General features: G+C 44.2%; 1 pseudogene; it reads left to right on the plus strand.

Annotated features, from left to right (window-relative positions):
• Positions 1-7,727: 7,727 nt before the first annotated feature.
• Positions 7,728-7,848, plus strand: LOC136637577 (5S ribosomal RNA; annotated as a pseudogene).
• The last annotated feature ends 994 nt before the right edge of the window (positions 7,849-8,842 follow it).

Genomic DNA, 8,842 nt, shown 5'->3' on the forward strand with positions numbered 1-8,842 from the left:
GCCCTGGCCTTAATAGATACCATACCCTGTCTCCATTCTAAGAAAAGCTGCCGGAGTAGATGGTGGAACAGCTAAAATGTGCCTCAAAAATTTATTTTGAGCAATTTCGGGAATATATATGTTGTTCTGTTTAATACCCCAGATCTCAATACCATATAACATTTGGGAAATTACTCTCCCCGCGAAAACCTTTAAAGCTGGAATTACCAAGTTGGCTCCTCTGGAATGGAAAAATTTTAATAAGGCATAATTTGATTTTTGTGCTAAAGTTTTAACATTCTGAAGTTGGAATTTCCAGCTGTTTCTTTCGTCGAAGAATACACCCAAATATTTAAAGGCAGGAACTTGTTCAATCTTGCGGTGCCTTGGTCTAATGTTTTTATCTTAGATTCATTAGATAAACCACAGCATCCAGCCCGAAAAACTGTTTATAGTTCAATATGGATTCCAGCCGTGAAAGCCTTAGAATGTTTATTTAAGTTTGCTGTTTACATGAAAGAAACTGAGGATTCTTTATTTTAAAAAACGAAAGAAAGGAAAGAAAAAATGACCCATGAGAACAGTGGCAACAATGTCATAGGACTGGAGTTCAGGCCCACCATATCTTATGGCAGAATGAGTCAATCATGCACTGTTAACTCTTTCTCCTCCACACGTTCACGGAATACTCATATTTTATTTTTTATATGAGTATTTTATATGAGTAGTCCACACTACTCATAAAGGGGGAGTATGTGAATTCCTGTTTCCTTGCAGTGTGGAACCAATGAAATGGAAGATCCTACAAGTGTATTCTTGCAAACTTATAAAGATTCTTTTCACATGCTGAGCTGTATGTTTGGAGTCAGAGCAATAGCCAAGATTGGGCACACCAATCCTGGGAGTGTGGCTTGCAGACAATATCCTGCTTCCCGCATAGAAGAGATGAAATAACTGAATGGGGCTATATATTTGACATTCTTTGCTTTGTGTCAACAGGGGCCAAACTAAACATAACAGTGTCAGACCTGTCTTTTTAAGATGGATGACCCAATCCTATGGAAGTCCAGTGGCAGCAGATCTTGCAATCCACTGCTGCAAGTCGTCTTACAGCATTGTAAAAAGGCCAAAAATGAAGTAGAGTTTAAAGGCCTTCTGAAGGCCTCAGAAGGCCTTCGGAGGGCTGTGCAGGCTGCGCAGACCCTCCCTGGCTGGGGGGCAGGGGGTGGCACTCTGCAAGGGGAGTGGCACCCTGTGGTCCTGGCCCTGGACAGCACACCGGCCAGGATCACTAGTGCATATCCAGGGCAGAAACAGGAAGTGTGCACAGCTGAGAAAAAAGTTCTGAGGGGGAAGGCTGTGAGCATGTAGGTAATGAACAAGAGAGAATTCAGCAATGCTGTAATAGGCGTACTCCTTTCACTGTAGATCTCCACTTAACATATGAATGTGGACAGACCCACATTTAAAGAAATTGGTCTGCTTCTGACAGGTTTAGCCTGGCTCTAATTAGATGATGGTTAAATTTTTTTAGGATTAAATGTTTAGATGTTTACTGCTGGTAAAGTTAGTATAACAGTGAGAAGAATATAAAACATGCTGTCTGATTTTGTCTGTCTGTGACCAAGTGTGATCTGCTTGTTGATCTGCTTTTTGATACACTTGGTCTGTCTGTGACCAAGTGTGATCTGCTTGTTGATCTGCTTTTTGATACACTTGGTCTGTCTGTGACCAAGTGTGATCTGCTTTTTGAAACGCAACAATACTTGCAAGTTTGGACCCCACAAATTTGTAGCAATTATCATTGAGGCACAAATGAAGGGCTGACAATCTTCCAGACTTCATTATTGTTTTATTAGTGGGCCTATTGGCACTGACAGCTATTTCAGTTATTTCAATATTCTTCTCTTCTGTTCTTGTAAACAAGTGGATGTACCCTCTCATAAATGTGCCATCATAAATAAAGTGTACACTGGCAAATAAAAAATTCTGCATGTCAACATGTCCTGAAGTATCAGGGTATTTTTCATGTCAATAAGGAGATGGAAAAGCTGTCAAGAGGATACTGTATAACTCATAGAGGAAGAGATGCCTTTTGTGTATTTTGATCCTCTTAATTGTAGAACTACATGTTGATTTTTGGTTTCAAATAGCCATTTTTTATGTAGCATGAGGACAAGAGGTACACATAGGTGCATCTTTATGTGTTCAGTAGCATATGGCAAAGCTTCATTTACATCATTTCCTCCTCCCCAATGGGCAGCCCAATCCTGAGCTGCCCGGGGCACCCAGGCTTGGCGGAACCGAGAATGGCTGCTGCCGGATCCTGTGCGCCCCGGGCTACTGTGGGAAGCGCCTCGGGAGAAGGGGACTTTCGTCCCCTTCCCCCAGGTAAGTTAAGCAGCTCCGCATTGGGGCTACTCACTTTACCGCTGACCTTTGGTCGGCAGTAAAGGCGCTCGTGTACGGCACCGAGCCCTCCATGAGCGCCCTGGATCCTGCAGAGTGGAGCTCCTCGGACCCACCTCCCTCCCTTCCTCCCTCCCTCCCTCCCCATACCTCCAGCCCACCCCCTCCCTGAGTCATGCCTCTGTGTCATGCCTCCCACCCGCCCTATTTCCACCCCCTGCCGGCCTCCCCCGTCCCTGGAATGCCTCCTCCCCACCCCCTCCCCCATTTACCATGCTGTGGCTCAGCGGTCCATGAGACTGCCGAATTGTGGAGGCTGGGCGACCACCCCGTGCTAGACCAGCACCAGCTGGCGCTGGGCTAGCACGGGTGGGAGCCCGGTGGAGAAGCCCGCAACGAAGCCATGCCACTGAGCACAAGATTGGGCTCTGAATAGGAACTGGGTACACAGTATATCCCATTTTGAGTATTGTCATGAGCATGCTCGGAGCCCTAGGAGTCCAGATTGTTGCTTGAGCTGAATTCAAAGAATCAGACTTCTAAGAGAGGCCTTCCAAAGTTCCAGAACACAGTGAATATCAGGACCATGGAAGCACCAAGGCAGTGGCATCACTAGGATTCACGTCACCCGTTGTGGGAGGCCTGCACGTCACCCCATGCAGTGGGCAGGGCAATACCCCAGGTGGTGGGTGTGGTGATGTACCATCGCCCTGCCCCCACTGGTTTTTTGGCTGTACCTTTTGATAGGACACAGATATGTCAATGTGGTTTATTTCATTGCATTCTGCATGAAATTACACATTGATTGATATATAAAATGATGGCATTATTCCTCCAAACTCTGATTTTAGTGAGTTAGAAAACTTGTAGAGTCACACACAAACACACACCCATGTCAACTTACTAACACCTTATTGCAGCAGTTCTCAAACTTTTAGCACTGGAACCCAGTGGAAGTGATGTCATGGCCAGAAGTGACATCATCAAGCAAATTAAAATAATTATAAATAATTAAAATAAAATAATTAAATAAGGGGGAGCCAGTCCTGTTCCACCAAGTGAATCTACTCTGAAGTAAGTCCCATAGTGGTCAATGGGGCTTAATCTCAGGAAAGTGTGGGTAGGATTGTAGCCTGTGAGCCCAATCCTATGCATGTCTACTCTGAAGTAAGTCTCATAGTGGTCAATGGGGCTTACTCTCAGGAAGGTATGGGTAGGATTGCAGCCTGTGAGCCCAATTCTATGCATGTCTACTCAGAAGTAAGTCCCATAGTGGTCAATGGAGCTTACTCTGTAGTCTGCCTGCAATAACAACCCTCCCCCAAAAGAATCAGTGAGATTTCCAGCCGTCCCCAGTGCCTAGTTTAAAGTTCTTCTATTTCAGGCACATCAGAATAAAGACCCTCCTGGCTTTTCAAGTGCAAAATAGAAAACTTTCCCCTTACCATTCAAGCTTCTCTTTTGTTCGTTTTTTTTTTTGGGGGGGGGGCTGCCTTCTGGAGCAGCTCCATTGGATCAGGACCCTTCTGGTGTCCTCACATTCCCCTTTGCCTGGCCTGACCACCAGCCAAGGCATGTCTACCTACTCGCAAGTAAACACGATTGCGAGGCTGCTTTGCTTTCCATAGGGCTCCATAGACTGGGAGGGAGGAACCTCCTTCTCCGTTGTTTTTGGGGGCTGCACTCATTGGATGAGGACCATTCTGACATCCTTGGAGCCTCTCAGCCTGTGTCTCAGCCTACCTCGACTAAGGCAAGTCCACCTACTCACGAGTAAACGCGGCCATATGGCTTCATTTCTGGCTCAGACTCGCACCTGGGAGGGGGGAGCTCCTCAGGTGTTTTTAGGGGGCTGCATTCACTGGATTGGGACCATTCAGCTGTCTTTGGATTCCTCTCAGCCTGCCCTTTTTGAAGGACTATGGCAAGTACGCCTAATCATGAGTAAACATGAGCTATGGCTCACTTTCAGTTTCCATAGGGCTCTATGCTTTTTTTCCTTCCGGTTATTTGGCCATAACTTTTGAACGAAAGGAGCGATTTCACTCTGGTTTTTTGCACTGCACTCCGCTGACCATTCCGCATCCAATGGTGTATGGCACAACATGGTAGATCCTAACCTCCTGATGTTAGCGCGTCTTCCCCCAGGGCACGTCACCCCCCAGCGCGTCACCTGGTGTGGCCCACACCCCCCCTACCCCCCTAGTGACTCCAGTGCACTGTGGTGAGGCCAATTGCAGGTTTCTACCTCAGGTAAAAAAATGTCATAAACCAGCCCTAGATCCAGAGTAAACCAAGTCAATCTACAGTAGCCATAAGCCCACATGGATGTGCAGGCAGGGGGAATGTTTTTTATTTCCTTTTTCCTTTCATTTTTGTTGTTAGAAATGTGTTTTGTTTAGTCACTGATTCCATTTATAATTTGATTAGTTTCATAAAAAAAAATCCTCCACCCCCGACCATTTTTTGTGTGTGTTTTTTAACTATTTAGAATAGAAAAAGAGAAGAAGAGTTCCTTTTTGGGACTACCTCCAGCTGTACCCGTTTTTTCCCCCCACAGTGCCACAGAGACTGCTTTTGTCTAGTGCACTGAGAAAAAAATAGTGGTAGAGCTGCCCATGTTTTTGTGATCACAGCTGTTTTTCCCATAATCCCCCAGTCATATACAGTGCCAGGAGCATTATGAGAAGAAGGAACTTGTCTTCTGTTGTTCAGTGTTAGCAAATGAAAAGGGGAGAAGCCTACTAGTCTGCTGCACTGCAAGCTAAGCTGCCCATCCCAAATGGAGAAGCAAAAAGGCCAACTGAGTTCAGTTTGTCATTTGAAACAAATGAACATGCCTGAAACCCATGGTATCATAGACTTGCCTGGTTGCCTGGGACATTATTGTTGTTCTTCATGGGTGACTAGGGAAGCACTAACAATGTATAGGCTACTAATATCAGAACAGATTTATATCTATATTTACATGTACATTAATTATGTACGTGTAACTATAGATATTTACCCTCGAATTGACGTTCAGTAGTCTCCCTGGCTGACAATTTTACAAATATTCTCACCCTGAGAGTTGAAGGTAATGTACTGAGAAACAAAGTAAACAAAGGCACGTCTTTTCTCAAAGAACATTCTGCACCATATAAGTTTGATTTGGAACCACAAATGGAAGTACTGCTGTTGACAATGACTGGATGGGGCTAGTATCCCATATGAAATAAAGAAGAATAAATTTTAAAGCAGTACTCATGGAAACGGGATGTGACAACCTCGGAGTGAGTAATTAACGCATATAAAGTGCCATGGTCATTTTGAATGCTCCCCTGCCTTCCCCTGAAGTTTAGGCTCTATTTATTTACAAGAAAATAAAGTGGACCCTTCTGGAAAGAAACCTCACACGGCGCCTGCACCAATGCCGTCGCACAGGAGCGTTAAATCTTTTATATCTCCCATACCTCCAGGGGCTGGTGTTGGATGGTATCGAGCCTGGGCCAATAAATAATTTATGCTAAGTAGCAATTTAGTTGTTTGGCTTGAGGTAAAGAAATCCAAGAAATTCATAAATAAAGTTCCCATTTTTATTTTTTTATTTTTTTGCTGTGTTCCAAAGTTAATTTATGTTATTCTGCAATTAACTAACATAAAGGTGGGGAAAAATATGACAGGCCTAAGGTAACAAGTAAGGCTCATAAATCTGCCATCCCTTAACTCATGGAGCTTTACTGATCATTCCTGGGTGTCTTATTAAGTGCAAAGTTTTTTCTTTGAACCAATTCACCTTTTTTTGTTGTTGTTTATAACTCAACTTTCCTCCACCACCCCCACCTCCAAAACAAACTACAAAAAAGCACAACACCTCTCCTTTAACAAGTTTAAAAAATTCTAAATTTTATGTTTAGCTGACTGGTTAATGATTTTTGTAGATTATGCTACTTCATTTTAATCAGGGCTATGTCAGTATGCTTCTGCCTCAGATCATGAACAAAGCCTCAGTCTTATGGACAATTTGGGAATCAAGGCTACTGACAAATCCAAATACTTTATCCATATTATTATTCAAATATTTTCCCCTGCTCTTCCAACCCATGAACACATCCAACTCATTTAAGGAACAAATAATTTGAGGTCACATACATAAATAATCATTGAAAAATCTGTTTTTATTTTTATTTTTAATTATCCTAGTCTTCCTAGCCTTGCAATGATGAGGGGTGTTTGTGTGGATGTGTGAATGGGTGTGGGCTGTGAGACAACTCCATCCTAAGCTTCCAGCCACCCACTGAAGCAGTGTCACCAAAACGGCTACCGCTGTATCCAGTAGAGTCTGGGAAGCCACCGAAGATTCTCCTCAGAGGAAGCCCCAAGCCCCACAATGGGTCTTCTCAAGTCTGCACCAGCTATTTTGCTGGTGCAGACTTGAGAGACTCCATATTGGGCCTTTCAGCACTTTTGTGATGGCGGCTGCTGGGGCAGTGTGGTGGCTACAGTCGCTACCCCAGTATAGGATTGGGACCTTAGTTAGGATTGGGCTGTTAAGAGTGGGGAAATGGCAAGGGGGAAAAGAGTTAAAAATCCCTCTCCCAGTATCACTGTTCAATCAAATTCCGAGCCCTGTGTGCCTCTTTGGCAAAATCAAAAGATCGCCATTCCCACATCATGTGCACTTTGGCCTTTAAACCCTGGAAAAACCTGTCATTTGCCTCTTGTCTTAGTTGGGTGAGCTTGTGAGGACCACTCTGCTGTGAAGCAGTCCTCACATCACTATGTCAGGGATTAGAAAGCATGAAATAGTGCTCCTGAACTGTTAAGACTCTTAGCAGGTCTTTGATAGTGAGGAGAAAGGAAACAAGTAAATAACTGTAATTTATTTATTGAAATATACATGCCTTTTCCTTAATGCTTATGTTCAATTCCTATTTTTTTTAAGGTATTTAACACTTTTTTTTTAGAAAATTGCTACCAAATTGCCAGCAATTTGAGAACAATCAATTCAGAGTCTTTCTTTTCAGGCTGCAAAGGAAAGAAATGACACTTTTCCCCCTTCCTTTTTCTCTCAGACAGAGTACTGTGTTGCAAACAATTCTTGCTGAAATCAATGCCCTTTAAGAACTTCAAAAAATGGGAGAGCTTCAAACCAGTGCAGTAGTGATGACACTTTGGAGAGGTCAGGCTGGGATGCTTCCTTGTTGCACCTTCTGATCATATGAAAGGAATCCAGCCATTATCCAAAGAGGCCTAGTTATAAAAAGAGATCATTCCCTACCGCAAATTCTGGACGAGATCAGGCACCTTCATTGGTGGTTAATGCTCTCCTCTGCACTTAGGGTAACATTTTGTCCTCCTTTTACTGAAGTTTTACTTACTGCACATGCCCGATCTCATCTGATCTCGGAAGCTAAGCAGGGTCAGGCCTGGTTAGTACTTGGATGGGAGACTGCCTGGGAATACCGGGTGCTGTAAGCTTATACCATAGTCTTTCGAGACTGAAGGTTGCCAACCACTTATGACAAATAATCCTAGATCTGTCCTGTCATAACTGCTTGCAATTTCATCTCTGTGGGAAGTAGCAGCAGCAGCACAATGGGATTTCACTACTTCCAATGTGAATGAGTGCAAAGTTGGATGTATTTGGATTGGGTTGTGCCAAATAACATCAAGTTTCAGTTTTGGAGTCAAAAAAAGTTACAGGCATGCCCTCTTATTTGAAGAGATTCCATTCTGGAACCTCCCATGGATAGCTGGAACTGCAGATACAGGCAAACACCCGTCCCCGCGGTCCAGGGGGCTGCCCTCCTGGAGGCAAGACGAGCTCCTCTTCCCTCAACTCTGGAGGGCCTCTGAGCTCAGCAGAGACTAAGGATGTCCATCCCTGGCCTCTGCTGAGCTCAGACTGAGCTCTGAAGCTAAAAACACATGACTTCTAGTTTCACGGAGAAACTGGAAGTGACCTTTTTTAATGCCTTACAAGGCATTAGGAGGCCCGTAGAAGCCCTGGAAAGGCCTGTCAAAGAATTAAAAATGTAACTTCTGGTTTCATGGTTTCAATCCATCCCAATCCAAATCACATGTTTTTAGCTTCAGAGCTCAGTCTGAGCTCAGCAGAGACCGGGGATGGATGTCTTCAGTCTCTACTGAAAGGCTCTTCTGGAGGTGAGGGAAGCAGAGCTCCCCTTGCTGCCAGAGGGGGTGCATGTAGGGGTGCGTGCACTGGGGAGGCTCTGGACACGATCTAGGATAAGTGAATCCATGGATAAGGGGGCACCTTGTACTTTTGTGTGGTAGATAATTTTTCCTGAAAAACTCTGTGATTTTGTGACTATTCACCATTTCCCCATCTTATTCAACACCATCATTGTCCCAGCTGCTGTTGCTTTCCCCATCTTGTATTAAGCAAATGGGCAATTCCATCCAACCATCAATCACCAAGTGAATAGGATAGCATCACAATACTACTTAG

Source organism: Tiliqua scincoides, chromosome 1 (genome assembly GCF_035046505.1).
Source record: "Tiliqua scincoides isolate rTilSci1 chromosome 1, rTilSci1.hap2, whole genome shotgun sequence".
In the NCBI taxonomy this organism is placed as follows: Eukaryota; Metazoa; Chordata; class Lepidosauria; order Squamata; family Scincidae; genus Tiliqua; species Tiliqua scincoides.